The sequence below is a fragment of the Rhinatrema bivittatum genome, chromosome 3 (genome assembly GCF_901001135.1).
Source record: "Rhinatrema bivittatum chromosome 3, aRhiBiv1.1, whole genome shotgun sequence".
Classification (NCBI taxonomy): Eukaryota; Metazoa; Chordata; class Amphibia; order Gymnophiona; family Rhinatrematidae; genus Rhinatrema; species Rhinatrema bivittatum.
In genome coordinates, this window is record NC_042617.1 from 591896270 (window position 1) to 591906918 (window position 10649).

The following is a 10649-nucleotide window of genomic DNA, read 5'->3' on the forward strand; positions in this document are numbered from 1 at the left end:
CCTGTCTCCCTTACCCCCCCCCCCCCCTTTTTCTGGCCTGCTCCCATCCCCCGGCCCCCTGTTCATTGTAATTTCCTCCTTTAACTGAGTTACTTGTAAACCGGCGTGATGTGCCTCACGAACGTCGGTATATTAAAAGTTGTTAAATAAATAAATAAATAAATAAATAAAGAGTCTGCCTTTTGGATACCTTTTTGTGGTTGGAGGACATAAATTTTATAAAAATTGAAAAAATGAAAAAAGATTTTTTAAACTATTAATAAAATAATGAAGGTGAATGATTAAAAGACCGGTTGGTGTCATTTTCAAAGTCACACAACGTCAGGCTTGCTGACACCTTCATAGGCTAAAACTATAAGTGACATTTGTGTTCCACATTTTGTTTTTTTGGACTGGTAATTGAAGTCTCCCATTATTACTGCACTACCAATTTGGTTAGCTTCCCTAATTTCTCTTAGCATTTCACTGTCCATCTCACCATCATGACCAGGTGGACGGTAGTATACCCCTATCACTGTAGTCTTCCCTGATACACAAGGGATTTCTACCCATAAAGATTCAATTTTGTATTTAGTCTCATGCAGGAAGTTTATCCTGTTGGACTCTATGCCATCCCGGACATAAAGCGCCACACCTCCTCCCGGGTGCTCCTCTCTGTCATTGCGATATAATTTGTACCCTGGTATAGCACTGTCCGATTGGTTATCCTCCGTCCACCATGTCTCTGAGATGCCAATTAAGTCTATGTCATCATTTACTGCTATACATTCTAATTCTCCCATCTTACTTCTTAGACTTCTGGCATTAGCATACAAACATTTCAAAGTTTGTTTTTTGTTTGTATTTTCATTCTGCTTTTTAATTGATAGGGATAAGTTAGAATTTTTTAGCTCAGGTGAGTTTTTAGTTACAGGCACTTGGACTACTTTTCTAATTATTGGAATCTCACTGTCAGGATGCCCTAATTCTAATGCATCGTTAGTATCCTTTAAAGATACCTCCCTCCGGACTATGCGCTGCTGAGTGACTGTCGGCTTTCCCCTTTGTTCTAGTTTAAAAGCTGCTCTCTCTCCTTTTTAAAGGTTAGCGCCAGCAGTCTGGTTCCACCCTGGTTAAGGTGGAGCCCATCCCTTCGGAAGAGACTCCCCCTTCCCCAAAAGGTTCCCCAGTTCCTAACAAAACTGAATCCCTCTTCCTTGCACCATCGTCTCATCCACGCATTGAGACTCCGGAGCTCTGCCTGCCTCTGGTGACCTGCGCGTGGAACAGGGAGCATTTCAGAGAATGCCACCCTGGAGGTTCTGGATTTAAGCTTTCTACCTAAGAGCCTAAATTTGGCTTCCAGAACCTCCCTTCCACATTTTCCTATGTCGTTGGTGCCCACGACAGCCGGCTCCTCCCCAGCACTGTCTAAAATCCTATCTAGGTGAGGCGTGAGGTCCGCCACCTTCGCACCAGGTAGGCATGTTACCAGGCGGTCCTCACGCCCACCAGCCACCCAGCTATCTACATTCCTAATAATCGAATCACCAACTATGACGGCCGACCTAACCCTTCCCTCCTGGGCAGTAGGCCTTGGGGAGATATCCTCGATGCAAAAGGACAATGCATCACCTAGAGAGCAGTGTCCTGTATTTGAAAAGCTATTTCACACTCTGGGAGAAAGTTTCTAAATGGAAGTCTAATTCGTGGTTCTTTTAGTTCTCTTTATATTGCTTTTCTACTGAGACACAGTGCTCGTAGTTTCATTTCCTTGTTGTGTGTGATGGTTGAATGTGTGTATGATTGTGTTTCTTGCAGTTAGCGTGGGGGGATATTCTTTGGAAAAAGTTGAAGTAACTTGTTCTATTTACTTTCAAAGCCTTCTACTTTGTTATCTTTCTTACTGCTGGGCTTTGTACTTGTATTGCTGTATGTTGTATTGGTTTTCGTCATGATTAAAAAAAAAAGAATTGTACACAGTATTCAAGGTGCATTATGACATTTTCCATTTTATTAACCATTCCCTTCCTAATAATTCCTGTTTGCTTTTTTGACTGCTGCAGCACACTGAGCCGACGATTTCAATGTGTTATCCACTATGATGGACCCAAAAAACAGCAAGGCAGGCGATCTAACAAAGCCGTGAGGAAACATCAAAGAAATAGATGCCCAAGGAAATCTTTGCCAAATCTTTATTGGGTGGAGACGTGTTCATTAAAAATGGGCATCTATTTCTTTGTTGTTTTATCCACTATTTATTTATTTATTTATTTATTTATAACTTTTATATACCGACATTCAAATGAATATCACATCGGTTCACATACAACTGGGGAGCCAAAAAACTAGTTGGGAGAAAAGAAGGGTAAAGTTACATTTAACAGGGATTCGTAAGGAACGGGGAGAGAATGAGGAACGGTCTAAGGGACCAAGAGAGTGTAATAGCAGGAGGATACAGCCAACATAAACAACTTTATAGAGATAGCAACTATATTACATATTATATTTACATAACTGTATGACAGTCTATGTCTATGATGCCTAGATCTTTTTCCTGGGTGGTAGCTCCTAATATGGAACCTAACATCATGTAACTACAGCAAGGGTTATTTTTCCCTATATGCATCACCTTGCACTTGTCCACATTAAATTTCATCTGCCATTTGGATGCCCAATCTTTCAGTCTTGCAAGGTCCTCCTGTAATGTATCACTATCCGCTTGTGATTTAACTACTTTGTATTCAATGTTTGAAAAAAAAAGAAAAAACCTTAGAAATAATCTGCGGTCATAGTGAAATAAAATATTTACATCCTGCCTTTAAAAATATGTTCTGAAAGGGTATCATACATCTCTCTCATGTAGATTGTGTCAACAAAAGCATTTTGGCTTCCTGAATCATGGGATGGTGTTCCAAAGACTTCTGAGAAGAGATGATATCCACCTATCAAAGCAGGGGTGAAGTGTCTACCAGAGCAGACTGGCAAATCTACTGAACAGAGCTTTGAACAAGGATTGCCAGGGATGCATGAAAAAATCCTCAACCAAGAACTTGACTCTATAGGAATTCAACCTGCATTCTTAGCTCAATGCACAATTAAACTCTGGAATTTGTTGCCAGAGGATGTGGTTAGTGCAGTTAGTATAGCTGTGTTTAAAAAAGGTTTGGATAAGTTCTTGGAGGAGAAGTCCATTACCTGCTGTTAATTAAGTTGTTTTAGATAATAACCACCGCTATTATTACTAGCAAAGGTAACATGGAATAGACTTAGGGGTAGATTTTATAAATTTCCGCACGCGCATACTTTTCTTCGTGCACCAGGCGCGAACAAAAGTACGCTGGATTTTATAAGATACGCGTGTAGCCACGCGTATCTTATAAAATTCGGGGTTGGCACGCAAGGGCGTGCACATTTGCGCACACTGCCTGTTCCCTCTGAGGCCGCTCCGAAATCGGAGCGGCCTCGGAGGGAACTTTCCTTCTGCCTCCCCTCACCTTCCCCTCCCTTCCCCTACCTAACCCACCCCCCTGGCCCTATCTAAACCCCCCTACCTTTGTTGGCAGATTCACGACTGCCGAAAGCAGGTATAAATCTGCGCGCGCCAGCAGGCTGCTGGCACGCCATCACCCTACCCGGGAGCTGGTCCGGAGGCCTCGACCACGCCCCTGGGCTGGCGCCACACCCCCGGTCCTGCCCCAAACTGCCCCCTGACCCCCTGGACACACCCCCGGACACACTTCCTCGCGCCCCTTTTACGAAGCCCCAGGACTTACGCGCGTCCCGGGGCTATGCGCGCACCGGCGGCCTATGCAAAATAGGCGCGCTGGCGCGTGAGTGCCCTGCGCGCGTAAATCCGGCTGGATTTACGCGCGCAGGGCTTTTAAAATCCGGCCCTTAGTGTTTGGGTAATTGCCAGGTTCTTATGGCCTGGATTGGCCACTGCTGGAATCAGGATGCTGGGCTTGATGGACCCTTGGTCTGACCCAGTATTGCATGTTCTTATGAGCAGTTTGACATGTCATATTGTCCGCCCTGTATCCCAGCATATATTCATTTCAACGCAGGGTCCTCTTCTCCTCACAGGATTATCCTTTCCTGTTCAGGCAATGAGAGAAGACATTTTAGGAAGAGCACCCTAATTCTAGCTGGCTAACATTTAGCCAGAAACACACCAGAAAATATGCACAGCGATTTCAAAATGAAATCACCACCCCTGTTTTTTCCTTCTCAACCTAACCCTCCCCCTTTTACCTGCATGGGGAGGGACAGTTTTTGAAAAAACCATTTTTCACAGATAAACCTGAGTTGACCCGCATAAAAACCTTGAAACTGTTCCTCTGTATCTCTGCTGGCTGTTGTCCTTATTAGGCAGAGATAATTTTAAGCAAACTATAACGGATACTATATCAGATTTTCATTTCCATAATCTAACAGAGGCATTTTCACCTACTTCAGGGAGGGAAACGTTTTAAAACTGTCCTTGGGGGAAACATTATTGCACTTTCTTGCCGCTTTAAAACATTAGGAAAGAAATCATGAAGGAAATATGAATACATTTGAGCAAGAGCATAAAACTTGTTTAAAACATAAAGCTTGCTCTAAGGAATGCTAGGGAAGAATTTAAAACTTCTCAGATTGTAGTTATGAAAAAATCCACCCAGCTGTCTAAACAGCAATTTTAGAAACACAGAAATAGAAACTGGAAAGTTTTTGGCTGGAGTTGTTCACAAAAGGAAGCTAATCGCAGTGATTTGTAAAATTAGGAACAAAGACGGTGAATTTTAGCAGGCACATGGGTGCACATGTGCGCGCGTTTGCCAGCTTGTGCCCATGGCTGCGGCTATTATATAACACACGCGCATATACGTGCGAGTATTATAAAATAGTCTGAGCCTACGCGCGTAAATCCACAGGCGGGGCGGGGCTAGAGGCCATCTGCTGCTGTGTCGGAAGATCACGTGCTGGCAGGCTGCCGGCGCGCGCAACCTGCGCCTGCTTCGAGCAGGCGCAAAAGATGAGACAACTTTTTGGAGGGGGTTAGGATAGGGCTAGGGAGCGGGAAGGTTAGGGGAAGGGGTAGGAAGGCTAGATTAGGGGATTGGGAAGTTTCCTCCTAGGCCGAAATTGGAGCAGCCTGGGAAGGAATGGGGGAAGGCCGCTGTTGTAGGGGGTTAGGGGCCCCTTTGACATTCAATGTTGGATGTACGAACAGAACAGTGGTCTCTTGTGAACATTTGATGACCCTCGGAGTGAGGAAACTCACTCCAAGATGAGATTTGTGCAATATTCTCTCCACCTAGCTTGATGGACTCTCTACCTGGGTAACATCAAGCTAGGTGGAGAGAACATTGCACAAATCTCATCTTGGAATGAGTTTCCTCACTCCGAGGGTCATCAAATGTTCACAAGAGACCTGTTCGTACATCCAACATTGAATGTCAAAGGGGCCCCTAACCCCCTACACTGTTACCTAACCCTCACCTCGAGTTACTAGGTGGGCCTACCATAGGGATACAAATAACTATCTAGGGAGCAAACACTACAGCTTTTTTCTCTCTCTCTCTCTTCTAAACATGGTCCCCCCAGTGGGGAAATACAACAGGTCTGGCTCCTTTTGCACTAATTAGCTCTTTGCATAGGTAATTAGTGCAAATTGTGATAAAATGAATATTTGCATAAACCACGCCCCTTTTGCTATCGCATGTGATACTTACCGCATTTTGATAAATCCAGGCCTTAGATTGTAAGCCCTCTGGGGATAGAGAAATACCTACAGTACCTGAATGTAATCCACTTTGAAGTGCTGAAAAAAGTGTGAAAAGTGGAATATAAATAAATAAATAAATACATTTTTGCACACACTGTGAGGGATAGCCCTAGAAAGACAGAGACTGAATTTGTGCTATTAGTAAGCTGGTAACTCTGCTTGGAAAAATGGCAGTGCTTGCTGTTAAGCAATGAAGTAAATTCAGTCTGTCAACTTGATTAAGTGTGAGTAACAGACAGACAGTCAATATAGAATCAACAAAGTATATTATGACATCAAATGTGCCAGCAGCTACTTCCAATTCCATCATTTATTTATTTATTTAGCATTTTTCTATACCGACCTTCAAAGTTAAATACCTTATCAGGTCGGTTTACATCGAACAGGGACATAAACAGTAAACATAAACAACTTATTATAATCAGGAGAAACAAAGTTACATTTAACAAGGACTGCAAAACTTGGAAGCTTAAAACAGCTGGAAAGAAGGCTTAAAAAGGGTAGTAAGTTAAGAAACTAAGACCTAAAAGTCCGTGCTAGTGCTAGTTGAGCTATTATGAAAGTACTGATGCTTGTGTAGAATTTAGAGAGGATCTGGGTTCCATTGCTCATGAGCCGGTTCGTCGACTAATGTGTGTCTGAGGGGTCCGGGAAGGCTTGGCGGAACAACCAAGTCTTGAGTTTTTTCTTAAATGTTACTAGGCAGGGTTCCAGCCTGAGATCTGCTGGGAGGTTGTTCCAGATGGCTGGGCCTGCTATATATTTGCCACTGCAAAGTCAGGGGAGAGAAGGGAATGACAGACACAGAGATTTGGGTGTTGCTGAAGAGACAGCCCAAGCTGTCAGAAGTATAAACAGTACTATTACTTAAAAGAGACTTTTTTAGCCACAGACATTGAAGCCGGCTCAAGCGATAAGAAATTAAAATTGGGAGAGTGTGTACCATCGCTGTCTGTTCCTCTCACTCTTTCTTTGAAGCAGAGACAAAAGGTGAGAAAGCCATTTGAGGCTGGTGTTAGCAAGGCAAATACAATGCAAGGGGCAGCAGAAGTGCAACATCAAAAATCTGCAGTGTACTCCTCCATGATTACTGCTGCTGAGAAAATGGAGGCAATATTTTCAAAAATTGATTCTGAGGAAGAATCATGTCTAGAATTCCCTGAATCAGAAGATATTGAAGAGCTAGTTGCTGAAGAGAATCTGGGAACTACCCTCAATAGCATCTTAGCAGCCAGTGAGGAGGTGGGGTAGATAGATGATACTGACAGTGTTCAGAATAACCCCCCAGGAAGAACAGGCAGTGCAAGTATAAAGAGTAATTGATGCTCCTGGTCTTCTTCCTCATGGTTCACCCTCAACCTCAACTTCAGTGCCAGCAGCAGCAGCAGCCTCCCCCCGCCCCCAAGGATGCAGCGAGGAGAGATCATGAAAGACATCCATTGTATGGAGACACTTTAAAGTGAGGGGAGGACCCGAGTTTTGCTCAATGAATTCACTGCAGTAAGGCCATCAGTTGAGGAAAGTTACTGAGGCATCTGATAAATGCCAGTACGCAGTATCAACTGCAGAAGCACCCCCCATTAGCATTGGCATCAGGGGAGGGAAGCAGTACCAGCCTGGGGACCCCTTCATCCACTCAAAGCAGAAACTGCAGCAAGTTTGCAAAGGAGATGACTTTTCCCCAAGCTGACCTCATGGTCCCTTCCACCAGTCAGGTGGAAGGCCAGCAGCCCCCCTGCCATGCATCTGCAATGGCAAACCACCATAGAGGAAATGGGATGATGTTCTGTATCACTATCCCTGGGCAAGAGGCAGACAGAATCTAAAGTAATGACGAGGTTCATTGAAGAAATGATTGTTCTAGATGACCAGCCCCTGCAGATAGTGAAGAACCTGAGCTTTTGCACTTCTTAGCCCGCAATTACAGAGTTCCCTCCAGGACTGCATTTGGTAGACAGATTATCCCCATCCTGTACAATCAATGCCATAATTATAAGGAGGCACAGCTGGCCAAAGCAGAGGGGAGTAGTGTGCATTTCACCAGCAACATTTGGTCTAGCAAAAATGTTATGCATGCCTACCTCTTCCAAATGACACTCTGATGGGAGCTGGCAGAACTCTAGCAGGCAAGTTCTCTAGCAGGAGCCAAGCATCAGGGAGCAGATGGGTTATGCTGAGCATCCAGGTAATGGATAGTCCCAGTTCCTCATGCAATATCCCAACAGCCATAACAAAGATGCTGAAGGGCTGGAAGCTATATTGGAAAGGCAGGTGGGTTCATGCAAACATTTTTGTGACAGACAATAGTGCAAATATGATAAAGGCAGTGGAAGATGAGGGCTATCAGGGGCTCTGTTGCTTTGCATACTTGTTTTACCTGGCAGTGAAGGATCTTGGGGCTGGGGCCAGGATTCCAGTCCTGAAGGACTTAATAGAGAGGTACAGGAAAATAGCAGACAATTTTCATCATAGCATAAAGGGTGGACATCTTCTCCATGAGAAGCAATAGGAATTCCAGATGCCTCATAAGCAGCTGATTAAAGATATTGGCACCCTCTGGAATTCCACCTATCTGTTGCTACAAAAGTTAGTGGAGTGGCAGATACCCCTTCATGATCTGTCTCTCAAAATAGAGATCGGTATGGATTGCCCCCTGGAGCATCATGATTAGGTAGTGATGAGGCAGCTGCTACAAGTCCTGAAACCTTTCAAGGATGCCACAGAGGATCTGAGTTCCAGATGTACCATCCTGGGTAGACTCATCCCCATAGTAAATATTCTGGAGGAAAATTTAGAGGGTTTCTATGAGCAAGAGGGAATGAAAGCAGAGGTCATCCAATCTGTGGACTCCTTGCAGCACAGTGCAATAGAGTCTAAAACTTTTGACAGAAAACAATACTTACATGATTGCCACAGTTTGTGACCTACAGATGAAAGGGAGTTTCATCCTCTTGTCCCAGCATCTCATTTACACAAAGAAGATACTGGTGGTTAAGGTGCTTGATCAGGAATTCTGGAGGTGCAGTGAAGATACAGCTCAGGAAAGAGTGGCCTCCCCAGAGAACAGTGTAAGCAGGAGTCAGCAGGTGTCAGCTACCATTTCTTCAAAATGTCACAGACACATTGCCCCCATAGAATCACCTCTCCTAATGCTGGCCAGAGCTAAAGCAGCTGGTAACAGAGACCCTCACTCCACCCCAGGAAAGGAGACATCAGCAGAGCCCATTAAGAACATGGCCACAAATCCACTAGCTTATTGGGCACACAAGTCTATAGTCTGGCCAGACCTGGCCAAGATGGCTCAGCATTATCTTTCTTATCCACCAACCAGTGCGCCCAGTGAAAAAAGGTTACACAACGATTTTCAGCCAAATCTAGGAAGCTACATTTTCTGCAAAAAATTCACCTACATTTAAGACCTTAAAATATAGGAGCCTACATTTAGGCCTGCTATTCATTTGCCTAGATGTAGGTGACTAAATTCAGTATCTAGGAATCAGCTGCATGTTCAAATCTCGGAAGACATGCCCAAGATATACATATATATATATATATATATATATCCACATTGTGTATGTCATTAGCTATCTGTGAATTGTCTCTGATAAGGAGGAAATGTTTTGGAGGCATGTTATTGTGTTGTATACCCCAAATTTAAAATCAATAAAAACATTATCAAAAAACATAAATAAATAAAAATAAAAGCTAGCTGGTTATCTAATGGTGAGACCGCACCTTGAATACTGTGTACAATTCTGGTCGCTGCATTTCAAAAAAGATATAGTTGTGATGGAGAAGATACAGAGAAGGGCAACCAAAATGATAAAGGGGATGGAACAGCTCCCCTATGAGGAAAGACTAAAGAGGTTAGGGCTGTTCAGCTTGGAGAAGAGACGGCTGATGGGGGATATGATAGAGGTCTTTAAGATCATGAGAGGTTTTGAACGAGTAGATGTGACTCGGTTATTTACACTTTCGGATAATAGAAGGACTGGGGGCATTCCATGAAGTTAGCAAGTAGCACATTTATGACTAATCAGAGAAAATTATTTTTCACTCAATGCACAATAAAGCTCTGGAATTTGTTGCCAGAGGATGTGGTTAGTGCAGTTAGTGTAGCTGGGTTCAAAAAAGGTTTGGATAAGTTCTTGGAGGAGAAGTCCATTAATGGCTATTAATCAAGTTTACTTAGGGAATAGCCACTGCTATTAATTGCATCAGTAGCATGGGTTCTTCTTAGTGTTTGGGTAATTGCCAGGTTCTTGTGGCCCGGTTTGGCCTCTGTTGTAAACAGGATGCTGGGCTTGATGGACCCTTGGTCTGACCCAGCAGGGCAATTTCTTATGTTCTTATGTTCTTAGGCTTATCAGGCTATCTGGCATCTGAATATTGATTCCATACTCTTTCCCTGATCTTAACTCCAATCCCGTAGCCACCCTGTGTTTTATGCTCCTAAATTTGGAACCCAGGTGAAATTAGGAGCCTAAATTTAGGCACTCAGCCCTGATAAATCTTCAAAGGGCCAATTTAGGACCCTAAATCCTAAAGTTAGCCATCTAAGCCTTTGAAATTGACATCTAAGGTATTAGTGCATAGAACCTTTAATGCATAGGATCCATAATGCCTGACTATGCATTATGGGTGCTCGTAAAAAAAACCCAGTCCTGGCTAATGCCTCAGAGGACCAAGTTTGTGGAAATCTAACTATTGCAGAAAGTACAATGCCAGTTTTACCTTTGGGGGAACTTGGAGAGTGACCTAGAGTAGCAACATTTGGGAGCAGAAACCCCCCACTGCAATAGCGCCCACATGCAGGTGCCCTTCTGGCTTCCGTTCATGTGCTATGTTCAAGCCAGTCTGCTCCATTTGTTCCCTGGCCAGTGGCTGTTCAGGCACTGAT